This window comes from Lathamus discolor, chromosome 9 (assembly GCF_037157495.1).
Source record: "Lathamus discolor isolate bLatDis1 chromosome 9, bLatDis1.hap1, whole genome shotgun sequence".
Lineage (NCBI taxonomy): Eukaryota > Metazoa > Chordata > Aves > Psittaciformes > Psittacidae > Lathamus > Lathamus discolor.
Genome location: NC_088892.1, coordinates 219,171 through 234,302, shown reverse-complemented (window position 1 = coordinate 234,302; position 15,132 = coordinate 219,171). Strand labels below are relative to the sequence as shown.

General features: G+C 48.6%; 1 long non-coding RNA gene across 2 annotated transcripts; it reads right to left on the bottom strand.

Annotated features, from left to right (window-relative positions):
- Positions 1–2,676: 2,676 nt before the first annotated feature.
- LOC136019564 (uncharacterized) lies at positions 2,677–3,980 on the bottom strand. 2 transcript variants are annotated; one of them, XR_010614955.1, is made up of 4 exons: positions 3,910–3,980; positions 3,567–3,661; positions 2,914–3,099; positions 2,677–2,844 (listed from the first exon to the last, which is right to left on the bottom strand). It is a non-coding gene; the product is annotated as an uncharacterized LOC136019564 (long non-coding RNA). The 2 variants fall into 2 exon arrangements; XR_010614954.1 differs by having other exon boundaries at positions 3,824–3,973.
- Between the last annotated feature and the right edge of the window lie 11,152 nt (positions 3,981–15,132).

The window sequence follows — 15,132 nt, the reverse complement described above, 5'->3', positions numbered from 1 at the left end:
GGCACTGCAGCCCTAAGCTGGGCGCTGCAGTCCTAAGTAATCTGGGCCCTGCAGCCCTAAGGAGGCCCAGCACTGCAGCCCTAAGTAAGGTGGGCACTGCAGCCCTGAGGAGGTCCGGCACTGGAGCCCTGAGGAGGCCCGGCACTGCAGCCATAAGCACACCGTCACTGCAGCCCTAAGCACGCCGGCACTGCAGCCCTAAGCACGCCGGCACTGCAGCCCTACGTAAGCTGGAAACTGCAGATGTAAGGAGACCCAGCACTGCAGCCCTGAGGAGGCCTCCCATTACAGCCCTAAGGAAGCCCAGCACTGCAGCCCTAAGGAAGTTGGCCACTGCAGCCCTAAGGGGACCTATCACTGTAGCCCTAAATAAGCTGGGCACTGCAGCCCTAATTAAGGTGGGCACCGCAGCCCTAAGGAGGCCTAGCACCGCAGCGCCAAGTAAGGGGGGCACTGCAGCGCCAAGTAAGGGGGGCACTGCAGCGCCAAGTAAGGGGGGCACTGCAGCCGTAAGTAAGGCGGGCACTGCAGCCGTAAGTAAGGTGTACAATGAAGCCCTAAGTAAGGTGAGCACTGCAGCCCTAAGGAGGCCCCGCACTGGAGCTGTAAAAAGGCCCAGCACTGGAGCCCTGATGAGGCTCAGCAATGCAGCCCTAAGTAAGTTGGCCACTGCAGCCCTAAGGAGGCCTGGTACTGCAGCCCTAAGTAAGGTGTGCACTGCAGCCCTAAAGAGGCCCAGCACTGCAGCCCTTAGGAGGCCCGGCACTAGAGCCCTAAGTAAGGTGGGCACTGCAGCCCTATATAAATTCGGCACTGTATCCCTAAGTAGGCCTGGCACTGCAGCCCTAAGCAAGGTCGGCATTGCTGCCGTAAGCAATTTGCGCACTGCAGCCCTAAGTAAACTTGAGCACTGCACCCGTAAGAATGACTTGAACTGCAGCCCTAAGTATGGTGGGCACTGCAGCCCTAAGTATGGTGGGCACTGCAGCCCTAACTAAGGTGGGCACTGCAAGCCTAAAGAGGCCCGACACTGCAGCTCTGAGGAGGCCGGGCACTACAGACCTGAGGAGGACAGGCACTGTAGCACTATGTAAGCCTGGCACTGTAGCTCTAATTAAGATGTTCACTACAGCCCTAAGTAAATTGGGCACTGCAGCCCTACACAAGGTGGGCACTGCAGCCCTAAGGAAGCCCCACCCTACAGCCCTAAGGAGGCCCGGCCCTACAGCCCTAAGTTAACTTGGGCACTGCAGCCCGAAGGAGGCCCGGCACGGCAGCCGTAAGCAAGGTGGGCACTGCAGCCCTAAGGAGGCCCGGCACTGCAGGCGTAAGAAAGCTGGGGACTGCAGCCCTAAAATGATGGGCACTGCCGCCCTAAGCAAGGTGGGCACTGCCGCCCTAAGTAATGTTGGGTCCTGGTGTCCCGAGGAGGCCCGGCCCTGCTGCCCCGAGATCTGCACTGGAGCCTTAAGTTCTCCAGTCAGAGGCCAAGTTCTCCACTCAAAAACTAACTTCTCCATTGAAACATTAAGTTCTCCATTCACAAAGACCATCATTCATAAAGTAATTTTTCTATTTAGAAACTAAGACCATCTTTCTGACAGAAAGTTCTCCACTCTGACACTATGACCAGGACTCTGAGACTAAGTTCCCCTTTCAGAGACTAAGACCTGCATTAGGAAACTAACTTCACCATTCAGAGACTAAGTTCACCATGCTGAGAATAAACCAGCACTCAAAGACTGTGTTCACCATTCTGAGTCTAATACTGGTACTCTAAGACTAAGTTCACCTTTTGAGACTAAATTCTCCATTCTAAGACTAAGACAGGCCTTCTGAGACTAAAACCGCATTCTAATACCGACACCAAAGTTCTCATACTGACACCAGCTTTCTAATACTAATAGCAACACTCTAAAAGCCACACTATCATTCTACAACCAATCCCACTAACATCGACCTTGCATTTAGTTTAGACTGCCACACCAACACTCAGAATTTCTTCCCTAATGAGTGACAACAGCCCCAACCTGTCTTCCGAACTCCTCAGGAACTATGTTCCCGAGAACACCGAAAATGCCCTGCCTGAGAAAATCCCGTCCCTGCACCGGCCTGCACCCAAACATAGGCGATGAACATCGCCTCTCAGACCGGCCAGGACCTGGGAAAAAAAAACCCAGCTGGGGGAAGATAAATCCCTCCCCTGGCTGTTTTTTTTTTTTCTAAAAATCCAAAAAGGAGAACTCTTTCAGTCTACAACACACTCCCCACACACAAGTAAAGCACTAAGCTTACACCGAACGCATCGCCCTCCAACTCCCTGCCACGTCCCACAACTACATGCCATGGTCACAACATTTCCTAAGCAAACACATATACACACACATGCAAAGAGAACACTATAGACTCTGTGACACCAAAAAGACAAACTCTCTCGTGGAAGACCACTCCCAAGATGGAATGCTCTGTCTGTCTCGATCGCCGGTGGGTCGATGGGACAGAGACAGTGAGGCTCCCGCAGAGCCCCAGAACAAACTCTGACCTAACCGTGCGATTCCAACACCGACCGCCGAAACTGCTGTGACGGTCCGGCTGTGAGCCCGACTCTGAAACTGTAATTGTTGCGATGAAACACCCTCCCTTTCCCTCTCCCCCGTGCTACATTTCAATCCCTTGCCTGCCATCCTGACCTCATCTCCTGCCCTCCGGCTCCAAAAAGGAGTCCATCTATTCAGGTTCCGCAGTGGTGTGGGTCTCAAGCCAGCCTCATGGCTCGGAGCTCCCATGTCACAGTCCCAAAAAAGTTTCCTAATGGTGCTCTGGGGCTCTCCTCTCCTGCAAGACCTGAGAGAGTAGAGACGAGTGACCGTCGCTCTGGGGAGAAGTGACTGACCCTGCAGTCATTCTCCTTACCTCCCCGACTCCCTGTGAGTACTCCTCCGACTCCAAAGGCGACTGCACAGCAGCTGCGAGAAAGACTGTGAACCCCGCCATCGTACTGGGCTATGGCGTCAGTCGCCAGCCCAGTATAAAACCCTCTTAGCTTCGTACATCCCCTCTAACTGTGCGGCTTCGCCTCTCCCGATGCGGATGTGAAACCTGAGAAATAAATAGAAATGGATGTCTGCCGATACGGTGCTCGAAATGTCGGCCTTCTCCACGCTAAGCCCTCCCGCCGCTGAGTTACGTCACCCTTTGACGCTTCAAATAAAAAAATGCCTTCCGATACTAAAAACTATTTTGCATTGAGCTGCTGCTTCAGCCGGTTAATGGTCTCTCACTTTAACTGGCAAGGGGGCTGGACAGAGTCAGCTCTGGGCAGACATACACTGAAAGAACAGAGCTGTAAAAACAACCTGGAGCTATGCCCTGAGAGATTACTGAATTTGAGACTCTGAGGCACGACCCCCAGCTGTGCTTTAGCTTTATAAAGCCATAAAAGCTCAAACTGAATAATAACCTGCTCCCTTTACCTGCCCAAAGACACTGCCTCTTTAACAGCCTTTCTTCCCCACCGACCTTACAACTCCTTCCTGCCCCTCTCCGGGCACGCTCTTTTAACTCACCTTTCACGAGGGCAGAGGTCCAAAGCCACACTTGAGACAAACCCCTTTTTGGCTCACCGGTACATTCCTTCTCTAGCCATATACCTTTTCTTCATCTGTAAAAAGGAACGGGAATGATACACCGTTAACCAGGACATCAAGCAAAGATTACCTTTGCCACAACTCCTCCCCCTGAGAACAGCTGCAGGTTTCTTCTTGCCTCACCACCACCACTTACAAATATAACACCTAAAAAAACTCTACACAAAGACACTTACTAATGCACACACTGGTAAGCCTTAACATGAGCTGAAGGTCTTCACTGAAACAAGACCAATTCAAGCCTACCCCCAAAAAAACCCACCTGAAACAAACCACAAAGCTCTAAAGCCGAAAAACCTGAGCTAACACCAGAGAACACACCCTGATGAGAGCTGAACCCCAAATGAGCTCCCTGAGCAAAGGCTGTGCCTCATATACCGCAAGCCCCACCCGCAGCTCCTCCCTCAATGGGCTGGGGCAGGTGAGTGGCAAACCACCACCTGGGCTAAAAGCACCCTGATAAGCCACAGCTCGGTCTTTGTATTACCTGGCTCTGGTTCTGTGGCTGCTCCCTGGTTGTACCGAAGCTGATCCCTGGCTGTTTGGTGAGTGCCCTGCCTGTTCTGCAACTTCTCGCCGTTTCCTCTGGGGGTGCTCCTTGGCTTTGATTTTCTGTTGCATTTTCTCTGGCTCAGATGGGTGAGACTTGGAGATTCAGACTTTGGGGCTGAGGCTCGGGGACTGAAACTCAAGGGCTGAGACTGGGGCTGAGAATCTAGGACTCAGACTCTGTGGCTAAGACTATGGCTGAAACTGTGGCTGAAACTCTGTGGGTGAGATTGTGACTGAGACTCTGGGCCACAGATTTTGGAGCTGATGCTGTCGGACTCAAGCTCTGTGGCTGAGACTGTTGCTGACACTCCATGGCTAAAACTATGCAATTCAGACTCTGGGGCAGAGACTGTGGAGAAGACTGGAATTCAGACTGTGGCTGAGACTCTTTAGCTAAGACTCTGGGATTCAGACTTTGGGGCTGAAGCTGTAACTGAGACTGTGGCTAAAACCATAAAATTCAGACTTTGGGGATGAGCCTGCAGCTGAAATTTTGTGGCTAAGACTCTGGGATACAGAATTAGGGGAATAGACTGAAGCTCAGACTCTGTGGCTCAGACTGTGGCTCAGACTCCGAGAAGGGACTGACTGATGCACTGCAGATGAGACTCTTGTGCTGAGACTGTTCCTAAAACCATTGCTAAGACTCTAAGATTCAGACTTTAGGGATGAGATTGGCTGAGACTCTGAACCATAATCCCTAACCCTAACCCTAATATATGCGAAGGAGCCTTAAGCCTAACCCCTAGCCCAAACCTTAACCCTAAACCCTAACCCCCTAATCCTAACTACTAATGTGAACACTAACCCCTAACTCTCAAACATAATCTAACCATAACCATAGCCATAACTCTGACCTTAAACCCTAATACTAACCCTAACTCTATCCCCTAGCTCTAATCCTAACCCTAAACCTAACCCCTAACCCTAATAATAAACATAACCCTCACCCTAACCCTAACAGCAAACCTCACGGTAACCCTAACACGAACCCAAAACCTAACCCAAACCCTCATCCTAATGCTAACCCTAAGCCTCACCCCACCCCAAACCATAACCCACACGCTAAACCTAACATTAACCCTCACACTAACCCTCCCACTCACCTTAACCCTAACTGTAACCCTAACCCTACCCCTATCTCTGCCCACTTTGGATTAGCCACACCCACGAACGTGATTCTGCCACCTGAGGTCAACCCTAACCGTAACACCTAACCCTAACCCCTAACACTAACCTTAAGCGTAACCCTAAACCTAACCCTAATCCCTAACCGTAATCCTAATCCCTAACTGTAACCCCAACCCCTAACTGTAACCCTAACTCTAACGCTAACCCTAACCCCTAACACTAAGCCTAAGCCTAACTCTGGCCACATAGGGTTAGCCAGAACCACAAGCATGACTCCGCCACCCGATCTCAACCCTAACACTAACCCCTAACAATAACCTTAACACTAACCATAACCCCTAACCTTAACAGTAACCCCAAACCCTAACCCTAACTATAATCCTGATTCTAACACCTATCGCTATCCCTAACCCAACATGGGTTTATAGATGTAATGGATGTAAGGGAGCCCTATCCCTTATAGAACTATAGAAATCCCACACAAGTGTTTCACAGAAGAGACAACCCCCTGCAAAAAAACGTATGTACGAAACCCAGCACTCACAGCGACTGCAGCCATTAGCGAGGGCCTGTGCTTGAGCTACAACAGGAACTAAGAGTCACCTCAGTGCAGGACACGACTCCGTGATGAAGCACAGAGCCTGCTGGACCCCTGCACAGACAACACACAGCCAGGAGCCTGTCCACAGAGCACTGGGACAACCTGGAAACGAGAGACTGCCCAGTTCTGGAGAGGAAGAACTCCTGGACTTTATGTTGGATTAAGAGTAACGACTGGGAGAGCTGGGGATGCATGTTCAACAGTGCAAGTAGAGCGTGCCTGTGCAAGACAAGTGGACCATCTGTTTCAAAGACTCTTCCGTTAGGCATGATATTTACTATCAGATGTAAGAACCCTAACAGCAGATACACCGGAAAAAAATACTAATCATTATACAGCTTCTCTGTCTATAAAATACTGAAAGGGATATGGTCATCCATTATCAAAAAGAACTGTGTTCCTCATACCAAGTAAATGCTTTTATTTCAGGTGTGTTTTGTGGAAAAACCCCGTGAAGGAGATGGTCTTTCAGTACTGAATATCATTGAGACTAAAAAGGGTAGCTGCTTGCCTGGACTTTTCTCATCCTTTAGACACGAGGAGCCAGAGGCAGCCCCCACACTGCTGCAGGGCCCCTTCAGAGCTGCCTGCTGATGCAGACGCTGGGACTAGCGGCAGCTCTTTGTGTCACGTTGAGAAAGGATGCTCTCAGCATCATTGCCAACACACTGGAGAGCTGGAACGGGCCACTTCCAGCAATGTATTTGTACTCCCTTGCTGCACAAACAAGACGACCAGAATCAGCTTTGCCATTTAAGCCTCTCTTCCCTCGTGTGTTCTTCCTCATTCCAGACAGCTCACTGATAGCAGTGGTTTTCCTCAAGCATAGCCCATGGCAGCCAGCATGGGGAGCCAGGGAGGAGGCAGGATGGCACTGACACCCAAAAACCTCTGAGCAGTCAGGAGCTGGCAGGTCAGGAGCCAGGTCTGCCCAGAAACAAGACACTCAAGGCAGTGGGCAAGCTGAAAGCAGGCAAACAAGAGGAGAGCCTTTTCACACAGCTATTTTGTGCAGCGGCGGATAAATACAGAGCTCTCCAAGGTCACTTCTCAGTGAAAACTGCTCACAGAGGTGGTCCGAAATCCCATGAAGTAACACCTCAGAAAGATGCACTCACACAGCTTAGTGCCCAACCTCACCAAGTGCTTGAAAATCACACTAGAAATCCTGCTCTGAGACAAGAAAAACACTTTTTAGGGCAATATTGATCACAAAGAGCTGGTGGCAAATAGGACAGCTGCCAAGCTGATCCAGTGCTCTTTGGATTACAGTTGCAATAGAAAGCTAAAATCCACTGGGAGAGAAACCAGGGATGCAGCTCTAATGAAAACCTAGCAAGCCACAGCTACTTCAGATTCAGAGAAGTAGATTTCAACTCCAAACTGAAATGCAGTGCTCATTTGTTAACTGCTTTCTCCACTTTCAGTCGCAATTCTGAAGCAAAGGCAGTTGCCTTTCTGTACCTGAAGCAATGGGAACAGAGCACAGCAGCACAGTCAGGATACAGAGTTAAGATGCATTTTGAGAATTTTCACATCAAATCATTTTAGACTGAAAAAAAATTACTCAGAACTTTCCTGGCAAATTCCATGGATAACTCCATGCTGAGAAAGATGGGGAGACATCACCAGGCACACTCCTCAGCTGGGGCCCTCACTGACTTTACTGCACCTCCAGAACAAGAACCTTGTTCTGCACTTCTTGCCATGACTGAAGTTGCCATCCCTAAGGAGGAACTCAAGTACAGGGCTTACAACTATGCAGTTTCTCTTCTCCAGGCTCAACAGCCCCACCTTTCTCAGCCTGCCTTCATACAGGAGGTGCTCCAGCCCCTGATCATCCTCGTGGCCCTCCTCTGGACTTGCTCCAACAGCTTCATGTACTTTTCATGTTGTGGACACCAACATGTGCTGTAGCACAGCACAATACAGCACAGAATAGCACAGCATACCACAGCATCGGATGGCATGGCATGGAATAGCACAGCATAGCATCGCATGGGGTGGCATAGCATGGTATAGCACCACATAGCACAGCACAGCAGAGCGTAGCACAGCACAGAACAGCATAGCACAGAATAGCTCATTGGGAAGGGACCTACAACCACCAACTAGTCCAACTGCCTGACTAATTCAGGGCTGACCAAAAGTCAAAGCATTGTCCAAATAAATGCCTCTTCAACACTGACAGCCTTGGGGCACCAACCACCTCTCCAGGAAGCCTGTGCCAGCCCCTGAACACCCTCCCTGTGAAGAAATGCTTCCTTCTATGAATTGTGAGCCTCCCCTGACTCCCAGCTGTCCTGTCCCTAGATCCCAGGGAGAAGAGATCAGCGCCTCCCTGGGGTTTTAGATCCTGACAACAGTTCTGCTTCTCTTTGTTTACCAGCACGTGTCTAAACTCAAACCAGTGTTCATAAACAAAGTAAGCATTCATTTAGCCTTGTGGATTCCCTGGCATGCCTGCATTACTTTTCTAAGTCGCATCTTGCCATAAGGTGACATAGATATCTCCAAAAAAAAACCCAACCCGAAAAAAAGGAAAAACTCTTGAGTCAGAGGGAAGACACAGTTAGAACTGGATAAAGCAAATTAAAGGCAGAGCAAAAGAATCCCCTTCTTGTCTGCTCCGACGGTACCTGGTTTGGGCTGTGGGTACCCATAGGTGGAAGCCTTGCATCTCTCTTTACAAGTGTTGTCTCTCTTGCTGTAAAAGCACCGCAGCTTCAGGTGCTTCTGGTGTCAGGGCAACACTTAGTGAGATTCTTAAAGCCAGCTTAAATCCGGCCTGAAGTGGGGGGGTTGGGCTTTGTTGGTTTTTTTTCTAATAAATGTATTTCTGGATGTGTTTCAGAGAAGAACCTGTATCTTAGCGTGGTGGAATAAATCCCTGGAAAGCTTGCCAATTATTGCTGCCCAGTTGTTCTGGGTTCAGCTCTAACAGTTCTTTTTCTCCTTCTTAGCCACCAACTTAAAATGAGTTCAGAATTTTTATAAAGGATGCACAAAAGCTTTGATTCTTCATTGTCTTACATTTTGGTGCTTGGGTTTTTTGGTTTTTTCTTTTTTGATTTGTTTTTTCCCAATTCTTGTGCAGTATTATCTTAGGGTTGTACGAAACCTTCACGGAGATCCTACTGCCCTGACAGTGGAGTATCCCAGTGTCCTGGGTTGAGCAGCAGCAGTCATTTTTCTCCTTCTTAGGAGCTAGTACAGTGCTGTGTTTTGATCTTTTGGCCTGGGAACAGTGCTGATAACGCCCATGTTTTCAGTTGCTGCTCGAATGTTTGGTCTGGCCAAAGACTTTCTGAGCCTCATGCTCTGCTAGGAAGGAGGGGAAGCTGGGAGGAAGCAGAGACAGGACACCTGACCCAAACTGGCCAAAGAGGCATTCCATACCACAGCACGTCATGCCCAGGAGGTAACCGGGAGTTACCCGAAAGGGTTGGGACTGCAGGGTTGGAGGAGGTATCGGTCGGTGCTCGGCTGGGGGGAGTGGGGCGAGTTATCAGTCAGCTGGTACTGAGGTGTTGTATTCTTTCCTCTTGTTATTTCCTTTATCATTATTATTATTGGTGGTAGCAGTAGTGATTTGTGTTATACCTTAGTTACTGCACTGTTCTTATCTCAACCCGTGGGAGTTGCATTCTTTTTGATTCTCCTCTCCGTCCCTCCAGGAGCAGGGGGAGGGCAAGAAGGGGGGGAGTGAGTGGACGAGGTTTGTGGTTGGGTTTAAACCACGACACCCAGACACACTGGTGAACCCCAAATGTGGTTTTACACAGGGGTCTCACACCCTTCAAACAGTCACGTACCACACACTTGGACCAAGCACTAGCACCCTCACTACCAATTACTAGTCCCAGTCAAACTCTGCCAGGCGCTCATGCTACTTCTGCTGCAGTCCTGCTCTTGCCTACTGATGCAGATGTCCCTGGAGCCAGTCCTGCAAGAGATACTGAGTAATGGTGTGCGGGATATTGCGAGGGTTTCAAAGACATGCTGGAGGGGATGGGATTCTGCCACTACTTCTGCTGTGCTGCAATACCCCTTCTCCTTCACAGACAGCTCTAAGATACCCTCAAGAAAAGTCCTAGTTCCAGGGCTGGGTTGAAGTTTCCAGTAAAAGTCTACTATCGCATCAGATGACAGTGTACATACAAATATATATACATACATACTTAAAAGACCTATTAATACTTTAAAGACTGGCTGATCTAGTAGTTAGGGGGAAGAGAGTCTTCGTAACATGCCTTGTGGGTCCCACCAACCAGAGTCCCAAACACCAGTGACAAGGTGACGAGAGGCAGCAAAGATGCCATCCCAGGGGGATCAGTCTCCTGAGAGGGGGGAGGAAAAAACAACCCAAAAATGCCACAAGCCCCCTTCCCACTTCCACCACTGGGGAAGATTGGGAAGCATGCACGTCAGCATTGCAGAGCCAGAGGTGCCGGCCCCATCCCTTCCTCTTGGACACGAAATTCACCTTCCCAAAAACCACAGCTGGGATGGGAAACCATCGTTTAAGACAGGAGATCACCAGCAGGGCAGGAAAGCATTGCGAGGGGCAGCTGCTGTGTCTGACAAACCAAAGGCCTGAGGGGCTGCTGAAGCAGCCAGGACTGGTGGAACTGGGGCGGAACCCGAGGGAGGGGGCAGTTGGCCCCCGCCCAAGCAACACTGACCAACTGCCATGGCAGGTACAGCAGCAGCTCCCGCTCCTCCTGCCCTCCAGGTAACCCCCAGCCGCCTCTGCCTGCCAAGCTCTCACCCCAGCACCTCTCTGCTTCTCCGAACAGAGAGGCTCCCTCTCCAGCTGCCCATGGCATCGGAGGTGCCCAGAGTGAGCTTCACTGCTCCGGCCATGCCGCCTTCTGTGCATGCCTGTGCGCTGCCCTCTGTCCTGCGGCTGCCGGTCTCCACTGAGCCTGCCCAGGTTCAGCAGCTCCCCAAGGAGCCAGCAGCAGTGGCAGGGCTGGACAGCAGTGAGGACACCGTCCCGAACGTCTGTGATTTGACTGACTCACTCAGTGCTCTCACTGACGTGTTCGAGAGCTCAGTGGTGGGCGGTTGCCAGACAGAGCCAGCAGCAGTGGCAGGGCTGGGGAACAATCAGATCTTATATAAAGGTGACCGTATTCACCTTTGGAACCGGGAGAACTGCTGAGACTTCCAGGGTATGTAAAAAGCGCTTTGATATAGAATACGACGACTCCCTAGGTTGGACCACTGCGTACAACGGAAACATTGGACTGATTACATAGATGACAAGAGTGAGGTCACGAAAACAGCCAATATTCTCCTGATCGTAAACAGTCACACAACCACTTCTAAAGAACGGGAAAAATGACAGCTCGTGCCGATATTTATCAAGAAGTGTTCCCAACCTGTCACTCTGGCATGCCAATTCGAAATAAAATCGACTGCATGGCCAGTCATTATGGCAAATCTTTACCAGATACCTAGCCTAAATCCAGACTGTACCCTATCTATGTCTTGCATGAGTGCAGTGTTCCTACTCTTTTAATATCCAGGAAGACAGTGCTTTATCTTGTGTACGATATGTAGTAGAGAACCACAGATAGAGATGAGCCTGTAGGCAAATTAACATTAAAATACCAGAAGATCAATCCTCTAAAAAATGTAATTTGAACCTTTCCTTCAGGGGAAAGAGGGAAGGGGGAATTTATTGACAACGCACGGTTGGAGCCGGTACTCAAGATAAAACCTGTAAGATACATGTAAGACCTCGCTGGGGGAAATACCCCACAACAATATCTGGTAAAAATAACACCCAGATTCTGATCTGTGCCCAAAGATATGGAAGCATATTCTATCCTAAACTTTTCTTTAAGGGGCCTAATAACTATACCCCCGAGATAACAATATCCCGCATAAGACCAGATCAAAATCAAATTTTAATTAACTGTTCTCAGAGGGAAACTTGCCGACTTGGTCTTGCAGTTGCCGAACCAAGTACTCTAGCATTTAACTGGAAACAAGGACTTGACAGAATAACAATCAGGCTGAGAGTGGAAGTCTCCACACATGCTACACCTACTCCCTTCTCCCCTACACACTTCTCCCCTTTAGAATGCTCAGTCAAATATCACAGCCTCTCATTTGCAGGACCTTATGTGGTAAGGCAATCAAATGAACAAAAATTCATGCTAGACCCCAAATACTCTTTAAAGAAAGTGGTGGTAAAGCTACAAGCTTATATCTCAACCATAAAATCAGAATGTAAATCCTTTAGTAATCAAAGCCTTATAGGATGGGGAACCTGGATTCAGTCTAGAACACCCCGTACTACACCTAGAAGGGATTAGACGTGGTCTTGAACTCCACTGACCAAGAAGTCTTAGGAAATAAATTAAGTACAGTCACCTCAGAGCTGGGAAATCTAGAAATTCCACTCAGATCGTCTCTCCTTACCATTGCTGAAACACAGCGGCTGGTAAGTGATCTTACAACAGGGTTAGCAGAACACACCTCCCAGGACCTTCCCAGGACCTATATCGTGTTACTACCTTCCTAGGGAATTTGCGAGGAAAAGTGCCCCTAGCCTTAAGCTGTATTCAGTCACAACTTCGGTTACAGTCTGTTGCAGTGGCTATTATTAGGGAAGGAGAAACAGGACTTCTGCACAACAGGTACAAACAATTATTGCCAGAAATCATGCTACCACAAAGTTCAAGAAAACATTTCAAGCATGCTGGAAACTAGTAAATTTCATGTATAACCTATTTCAAAGACAAATCACTGCTTTTGTATTGACAATTGAGCATGCCAAAATATTAGACATATTTCCTGTATTGTCTCTAGGGAAGATACACCGGGATGATGGGCCACAATGTATGGGCAAGATTTAACACTAGGACCCAAAATTGACAAACGGGAAGTACAGAACCATGTACCTCAAGAGAACACTTAGGGTTTACCTGTGAAAATCCTAGAACTGAAAACAAAGATCTTTGTCTCGATACTGAGGATAGTACTTGCATTTTCTAAATCACCCGTCACTCATGCAAGATCCCAAGTGTATTATATTGGACAAGGATGTGCTTGTGTAAGAACCGTGTGTGAGAATGTAACAATTGATAGCTGTATTGAAGAAACAAATGCTACTAACTTTTGTGTGTGTAATCTTACCAAAATCATTGGATGCGATTTTAACTATACCATCCCTGTAACTACTAATCAACTACTACACGATACCTATGTGTTACACCATGATATATCTGCCCTACAGATTGGGATGAAAATAGAAATGCTAAAGAAAGTGTTCTATCACCCAGACCTCGAGAAGATGATACGGAAGGCCAATGAAACTTCTCACCAAGCAGTATGGACTGTTACGCATAATGTAGAAGAAATTAAAGAAATCATCACCGACACCAAGAAAACCGGAGAGCACCACTAGTAGGAAATTTTCTTGGTAGGGACAAAATGGCAATCTCCTACAGCAACTCAACTTTTGAAGATACTGGTCCACCCTGTGCTTGTGCTACTACTGACTACGGCTTTATTAACAGTTGTTAATTTGTGGAGGTGGTGGAAAGTTCGTACGGTAGCTCAACAAGTGTGCATACTATGGACTGTGCAAAAGAATTTGCACTGTTTGAAAGAAAAGGGGGGAAACTGAGAGCAAGCCATTAGGCCTTAGCTGAAATAACTTGACTTTTTAGCAGGAGTGTGACTTAGCACCGAAACATGAATGCTCGCTCAACAGGGAGCCCCTCTGAGGGTGGGAACCTGCTCTTCTGGTGGGGCATGATAAACAATGCATTAGAATTCTGGCCTGTGGGCACCTTGCATCTGCTTCCAGAAATTGCTTCTAAGCAGGGACATTCCTAATGGTAAGGCATGATAACAATCTCAACAAAGAACTAAGCAAGTAGCTCACAGGTATTAGCAGTTGAAAGCTCAAAGGTAACCAACAGACTGTCACTGTAGCCCTAACCCAAGTTAGGGGCTAGTAGCAGTAGGACAAGAGGACTACAGTTCTATAACTTACCCAATTGTATGTGTCCCCACCACTGGGCAGCCGTCTTCTGGGGTGTGCAGAGACTGTGCCTTCAGTGGCCCTGGCACTTGCTGCGCTTTACCTCACATGCAACTCCTCCACTGAGCTCTGCAGCTGGATGGGGCAGCTCCTTTGCACCAGCTCCCTCCTGCTTTCCTTGGGGAACTGGGCTGCACCAGGCACAGAGAAGCTTTCTCTTCAGTGCCTACAAACACAAGTTACACACTATGCAATAACTCCTCCGCTTTAGGACAAGTCCAAGCAGCGTCTAACGTGATCACCCTTCCATAGAGTTTTGCACAGAACAGTTTCAAAATGAGAGTTATGAAACGAGAGACATAAACACGATGAAGGTGTTGACCAAAGGGTTAATGAGACTTCTGAGAAAAGGGACCAGTTCCCAACTCCCTGCAGCTCAAAGCAGGAACCAGAGCTGAGAGGATCTGAATGACCAAAGAGCAAGTGGAGGAGGAAACCTGAGAGCAATGGGAAGGCCACATGTCCGGATAGTCTGCTGGGAAGATGTCCTTAGACATGGCCATTTGATCAGGAGTGGAGGAAAAACCTTAATGATGAGGGTGATGAAATTATAGACAGAGTACGTGTAATACAAGTACAGCAGGGAGATCAAGATTTCTACTCTTGCCATTAATACACTGCCTGGAATTTCTCATTCTGTTATGGTGGGAAAATATTGCCAGGTCTTGAATGTACACAAGTGATTGAGCTGATGGAAATGTGCTTGTATATTTGTGTGCATATTTCATTTACACAGACATCAACTGATGACTGACAGGCCTCCAGGCATTAAAACAAGATCATTTGTGTCCTGCACAGAGAAAGCTGTGTGCCCTGAAAACCTTGCCCAGGACTCCTCCCTTTGCAGAGAGCGGGTTGCTGAAGTGTCAGAGTCTCTTTGCTGGTGAGGATGTCAGTTGAGATGGTCACCTACTAGAGGATTCATGTCCCATCAACATCTGCTCTGCTCCAGTTAGCAATAGGGCCCAACATCATCACAGGATCTTAAGAGAAGAGAGGTTGGAAGGGAGGTCTCATGTCCAACCCGTCAGGAACAGGGCCAGAGCAAGTGGTTCAAGGCTTGATTCAGTCTGAGTTGGAAATCCCCAAGGTCAGAGACTGCACAGCCTCTCTGGGTGACCTGATGCAGTGCTTGC